Raw genomic sequence first — 6,966 nt, 5'->3', positions numbered from 1 at the left:
TTTTTCTGTTTAATCAATGTGGCTAATGAAGATTGTATATCAGTAGAATAATTTGACGACGTTTGATATGTTTGGCTTGATTAGCTAACCCAGATAACAACTTTTTTAATCAATTAATAATTTATGGAAAACTTTCTGTTGTAACTCAGTAAGTGGATATGAGCTCTCTACTTCAATGGGTTTTAGCAACCATCTATACATGTATTTTTGGTGTAAAACTATAATTTAAGAAAAAAAAACTACCAACAAAGTTTCTACAAAACTTAGAACCTAAAGTTTTGTTTTGAAATATAAAAATGATTGATTCACAGAGTCTTTGTGTTGTTATCAAAATCCTGTGAAACTATAGAAACTAAGCAAACACAACAAGTGTATTTGCATTTGTGATTTTTCTTGATCAGTTTTGGCCGATTAAACAGCTAAACCTTAGACAAAATTAAAAAAAGTCATTTCAAAATTCGAACAATGTGTTTTATGAAATTGTCTTATCGGATGGGAAAAATGCTAAGAAAAGGCATTCCTTTTAAATTTTTTGAACCTGATCTCGCATGTTACATATGCCCATACTTACATCAGAAAAAACCAGTACTGCTCACAAAAATTAAAAAAAACTTGTACTCCGAGGCAAAAATGCTTACTTGCAAAACGCATAGAGATATCCCTGAACCATCTTTGTCATAGATTCACAAATAAGTTAAAACTACACTGATGAGATATCCAAGAATCAGGGCTGTTTCTTGAACTATACAAAACAAACTTGGACTAGAAAACTTGGAAAAACTCTGAATTTTTTGACAATTTTTTTGTGGATGAAATAGTTTAATTTTAGTTTAATAGTTTGATGGTTTAAATTGAACAAAAACATGAAAAAAGTTTGGCTTTTGCTTGGTTTCATCCCTCTACACGATATGAATAACATACGGTAAAATACTTTGTGGCTGATAGCGTATCAATAACACCAAAAAATAAATTAGAAAAAAGACTGCTCAATTTAGGGCGAAACAGATTAAAATGTTCTAATAAAAGGCTTTCAAACATTTTTTGATAGTATGTTCAAAAACTTGGGCATTTTTTTTCAGTAGTGCTCAAAGTTTTTTTTGAGCGCTCTCCTTGATGATGTTGATTTGGTTTGATAAAAGTCTATATCAAATAAAAAAGTTAAGAGCGCTGAAATCATATAAATTTCATTCCAAGAAGAAAAATTCATATCAGTCAGTTTGAAAACAAAATCTTTTCCATAAGATAGAAGTCTCAATTCTTTTATATGAAATTTTTGTCAATCTTGTTGCCATCTGTAGTTAATAAGTTTTCTTTAAGTTTGCAGAAGAAAATTTGCCTCATCGAAACGCGTGGGAACTCTAGAATGTGGAGAAGTGCAATTTAAAAAATGTTATAATTAAACTAGCTACTTCAAAATACAATACAACAATACAATTTTACACCATGAGTTTGTTATTCCCTTGAGTTGTATCCTTTTCTGAAGGTTAAATTCCAGTCAAAACTTCAAACTTGGTTGTCCTCAATTTTTCAGCTTTCCTTGGTCACAAACTATAGTTTCCAGCATCTTTTCTGTGAAATTTTGAAAACGTATCTCGGCAAATAAAACTTATATTATTTCATTCGTTTAGTCTCCGAATATCTGATCATCAGCTTGAACAAGAAACCAGAAATCCGATTGATAAATTACAGATGAGATCCATTCTTTGAGATGAACCACGCTGGCAAATACTGTAGTTTGAGAGCACAGATCATCCGAAACATCAACTGTCCAACTAGCCGAATAACTTGCCACACCATACAAACATTCGGCTATACGAGACTGACAGTACATTGCGTATAAGGGTCCTCCATAGTCCATTGGGCAAATGCCCGAGTTGTGAATTACATTGGTCGTGCATATTTTATCAGCTGGGCATGACTCATTCAAGTCAAAACCTGAAGTCAAAAGCTGGAAAAAAATCGGTGAAATAATTTTTCTTACTGATGAGCTTAGGATTTCATTTTTTTCAGATTGACATACAAACTCTGCACTCAAAAATGGCATTAAAAATGCCAAAACTTGCCGCAAAAAACCAGTCCAACTACAAAACATTCCATCCTTTCTTCGAAAATTAGCTCGCTAAATGTGTTCATATCAGTGCGAAACAATGAGTGGGATTGAAATGGGATTGATGAAAAGTCATTTTGAAAAATATAGAAAACGAGAATTTTGGTCATTCCAATCTAATCGTCTTCGATCAATGTCAAGTACAAAATGATAGCCTCTGCATCTTTTAGTGCAAAAAACTGAACCAATGAGTGTATCATATTTTTTTTCTGTTTAATCAATGTGGCTAATGAAGATTGTATATCAGTAGAATAATTTGACGACGTTTGATATGTTTGGCTTGATTAGCTAACCCAGATAACAACTTTTTTAATCAATTAATAATTTATGGAAAACTTTCTGTTGTAACTCAGTAAGTGCATATGAGCTCTCTACTTCAATGGGTTTTAGCAACCATCTATACATGTATTTTTGGTGTAAAACTATAATTTAAGAAAAAAAAACTACCAACAAAGTTTCTACAAAACTTAGAACCTAAAGTTTTGTTTTGAAATATAAAAATGATTGATTCACAGAGTCTTTGTGTTGTTATCAAAATCCTGTGAAACTATAGAAACTAAGCAAACACAACAAGTGTATTTGCATTTGTGATTTTTCTTGATCAGTTTTGGCCGATTAAACAGCTAAACCTTAGACAAAATTAAAAAAAGTCATTTCAAAATTCGAACAATGTGTTTTATGAAATTGTCTTATCGGATGGGAAAAATGCTAAGAAAAGGCATTCCTTTTAAATTTTTTGAACCTGATCTCGCATGTTACATATGCCCATACTTACATCAGAAAAAACCAGTACTGCTCACAAAAATTAAAAAAAACTTGTACTCCGAGGCAAAAATGCTTACTTGCAAAACGCATAGAGATATCCCTGAACCATCTTTGTCATAGATTCACAAATAAGTTAAAACTACACTGATGAGATATCCAAGAATCAGGGCTGTTTCTTGAACTATACAAAACAAACTTGGACTAGAAAACTTGGAAAAACTCTGAATTTTTTGACAATTTTTTTGTGGATGAAATAGTTTAATTTTAGTTTAATAGTTTGATGGTTTAAATTGAACAAAAACATGAAAAAAGTTTGGCTTTTGCTTGGTTTCATCCCTCTACACGATATGAATAACATACGGTAAAATACTTTGTGGCTGATAGCGTATCAATAACACCAAAAAATAAATTAGAAAAAAGACTGCTCAATTTAGGGCGAAACAGATTAAAATGTTCTAATAAAAGGCTTTCAAACATTTTTTGATAGTATGTTCAAAAACTTGGGCATTTTTTTTCAGTAGTGCTCAAAGTTTTTTTTGAGCGCTCTCCTTGATGATGTTGATTTGGTTTGATAAAAGTCTATATCAAATAAAAAAGTTAAGAGCGCTGAAATCATATAAATTTCATTCCAAGAAGAAAAATTCATATCAGTCAGTTTGAAAACAAAATCTTTTCCATAAGATAGAAGTCTCAATTCTTTTATATGAAATTTTTGTCAATCTTGTTGCCATCTGTAGTTAATAAGTTTTCTTTAAGTTTGCAGAAGAAAATTTGCCTCATCGAAACGCGTGGGAACTCTAGAATGTGGAGAAGTGCAATTTAAAAAATGTTATAATTAAACTAGCTACTTCAAAATACAATACAACAATACAATTTTACACCATGAGTTTGTTATTCCCTTGAGTTGTATCCTTTTCTGAAGGTTAAATTCCAGTCAAAACTTCAAACTTGGTTGTCCTCAATTTTTCAGCTTTCCTTGGTCACAAACTATAGTTTCCAGCATCTTTTCTGTGAAATTTTGAAAACGTATCTCGGCAAATAAAACTTATATTATTTCATTCGTTTAGTCTCCGAATATCTGATCATCAGCTTGAACAAGAAACCAGAAATCCGATTGATAAATTACAGATGAGATCCATTCTTTGAGATGAACCACGCTGGCAAATACTGTAGTTTGAGAGCACAGATCATCCGAAACATCAACTGTCCAACTAGCCGAATAACTTGCCACACCATACAAACATTCGGCTATACGAGACTGACAGTACATTGCGTATAAGGGTCCTCCATAGTCCATTGGGCAAATGCCCGAGTTGTGAATTACATTGGTCGTGCATATTTTATCAGCTGGGCATGACTCATATTTGAAAGGGCCTGAAAACATTTGGAAATATGATTCTTGGAAATAAGTCTCCTGGAGGGAGTCGGGTAGATGTTGCTCGTCACGTGACAAGAAACCCATTCCAGAGACACCCAGTAGGGTTCCTTGTTCTTGTTTCTCTGAGCACAATCTGATGAACTCGTTTGGGCTATTTTCGATATCAGCTATTCGCAATAGAGCGATGTCGTTTTCGTAGCGTCCGTTTTTTTCTGTGAACCTACAAAAAATATCTAAATGGTTAAAAAACAATTTTATGATATAATAATTATTAGTAGTATTGAAAAAATTTCACTTAGCAATAAAAAGAATATCATAACCCAAATATTTATATTATAGCAACGTTTCATCAGATTTAAAGACACTGTTAGTTTTTTTAATTTAACCAGCTTTTTAGAATTTATCAGCGTCAGTTTTGTTCATTTCCATTGACTCACAAAATTAGATACTTGCTGCAAAAAGTTTTGGATCTTGTAACTAATCGCCTCATGGTGCCTACTGATTTATTGCAACTCTATAACGATCGAACTAATCCAACAATTAGGGATTAACGAACTTAAAGTCTTAGAACGAATGTCCCCTTTTTTGCATTAGGGGGAGTGAAGATTGTCCGCCCCTTCCCGCTTCGAGAAAACCCTAGTTCCGCCCCTGCTTAATTTTTCTCAAAATCTTGTTTACTTAATTAAAGTTTTCCTACCCAGGTGCAGTTTTCCACTCTGTGATGGTATGGTTTTTCCTCTGGAAACCGAACATCAACCTGAATGAGCTGAAGTCTCCTATCTGGACAAAAACAGACTCCCCTAAAATCAAGAAGTTCTCACACTAATTATTATAACTACAGTTACGGGCTCAAATGTGGTGTGACTAGCACACAGCTGCAGATAGGATGGGGGCGGGGGAGCATGAGGGGTGAGGTGGGAAGGCTGAAGGGAAGGGTTTCTTGCGTCTTTTTTAAACTACCTATGAACACCACCAAATACCGAAAATAATTTTTGTGATAACTACTACGGCAAAACTTTTGTCACTAAATTCATAATGATTGGTCGATAAAGCTAAGAAGAAAAACATTACTTTCTGAGTTAACATAAGAAGAGAAACATAAGCAGTCTTGCTGAGCTAGATAAAAGCAGATAAATAGCAAAACTTCTCATCACAGGCTGCTTAAGCTTAAGCTTGATTCCAAAAAGTTAAGAGAGATATCGGGAAAAGCACAAATGCATAAATGTGGGGTTTTAATAGGCAGATCAAAGTTTTCACAAAGGCTTCAAAATAGAATTCGATGTGTTTTGCAGTAGAGACGAACTGTCAAATATAGAAAAAAAACCACGAATCTTCACTCTTGCCGATCTTTATAAATAATTCCGTCCTCTTCCAATCTATTTCTTCATTGAATAGCAAATGGTGATAGTTCAAAAAGTATGAAACAAGCATATGCTTAACCATTGAGTTAGATCTTCCCAGATTTATGTTCCGACATTCTTGGCTAAAAATCGGTATGATTCGACCAAATTTTTGTATGTTTCGACTTTCTAGACCAAATTTTTGTATGTTTCGACTTTCTAGACCAAACTTTGGCATTTATCGACTCTCTCGAACCAACAAAAAAGTGTTCGACTTTTTTTGGTCCATTTCAGATATGTTTCGACTTCCTCGACCAAAGTTAAAATTGTTACTGGACTTCCAAGTTTCAGCTGCAAAACTGCACGTACTCGATCTTCAAAGTAGAAACAAAAGTCGAGCTCCTCAAAAAGTCGAAACATAAAGGCGGGGTGTTAATAGTTTCTACTAGGTACTATGGTGGGCAGGTTAACTAGTTAACGAGATCCAATCTTGGCTTCAGACTTACTCAGTTTGTTTACTGTGCAATGCGCAGCTGTGATCACCCATTCCCTCTGAATACGAGCACCACCACAGAAAAAAGCGGAGTTGTAGTACACAATTCTTACAAAGAAAGCGTGGTTTAAGCTCGGAACTCCATTCACGATATCTGATCTGACAGAATTTTCTAGAACATTCGGTTCGTTTCTTCTAGATGGAATATCAGCTACGTATTCTTTCGATTTTGACACTAAATTAAAAAACAGAACGCCAAAAATAAAAATGTTTTCCAAATTTGTTGTCATATTTGACACTTGGTTCGAATCAGTTTTGACAAAAATAAAAAGTGGTAGTTTATTAGGTTGCTGAATTTTTTTCCGAGTTACATGAGGTTCAGTTTCATTTTTAAAGTTTATGAAGGTGTCTGCGATCTGCAAATATTCGCCAAATTTCAAGGACTTTGGATTTCCGGTCATCTCGATCTTGGTTTTTCTGGGATCACCTGCCATGAATTTTAAAAGACCACTCTTGAAATAATAATATTGACTTAGTACCATTTTAGTAGCGAATAACATGTTTACTTCGTCGTTAAACAAATCTAATGGCCTGACTTTAAATTTTTGCGGTCAAAGTTAACCTAAAAAAGAACACGAACTCATGCCGATGATGCTGTTGACTGGTTTAGCCAATCAGCTGCTTTGACCCACCCACTTTTAAGATGGGTGGGTCACACTACAGTATGACTAACATCATTGATTTTAAACTAAAATTTAATCACGTGATGAAACAAGAAAAACCCAAACAAAAAGTATTAGCTAGGGTTTCTGTCGCGGTGAAAGGGCTAATCCCAGAGTTTGAAATAGACTGGGCTCGTGCCAGATATTTTAAAGACAAGAAC

The 6,966-nt window shown here is 34.0% G+C and overlaps 1 long non-coding RNA gene across 1 annotated transcript; it reads right to left on the bottom strand.

Moving 5' to 3' along the window:
* Nucleotides 1-3,986: 3,986 nt before the first annotated feature.
* On the bottom strand, nt 3,987-5,735 carry LOC134856666 (uncharacterized). The gene is made up of 3 exons (XR_010164833.1): nt 5,691-5,735; nt 4,948-5,050; nt 3,987-4,470 (listed from the first exon to the last, which is right to left on the bottom strand). It is a non-coding gene; the product is annotated as an uncharacterized LOC134856666 (long non-coding RNA).
* Nucleotides 5,736-6,966: the final 1,231 nt, after the last annotated feature.

This window comes from Symsagittifera roscoffensis, unplaced genomic scaffold, assembly GCF_963678635.1.
Source record: "Symsagittifera roscoffensis unplaced genomic scaffold, txSymRosc1.1 SCAFFOLD_726, whole genome shotgun sequence".
Taxonomy (NCBI): domain Eukaryota; kingdom Metazoa; phylum Xenacoelomorpha; order Acoela; family Convolutidae; genus Symsagittifera; species Symsagittifera roscoffensis.
The sequence above is the reverse complement of the archived record's forward strand: the minus strand, read 5'-3'. Positions and strand labels throughout refer to the sequence as shown.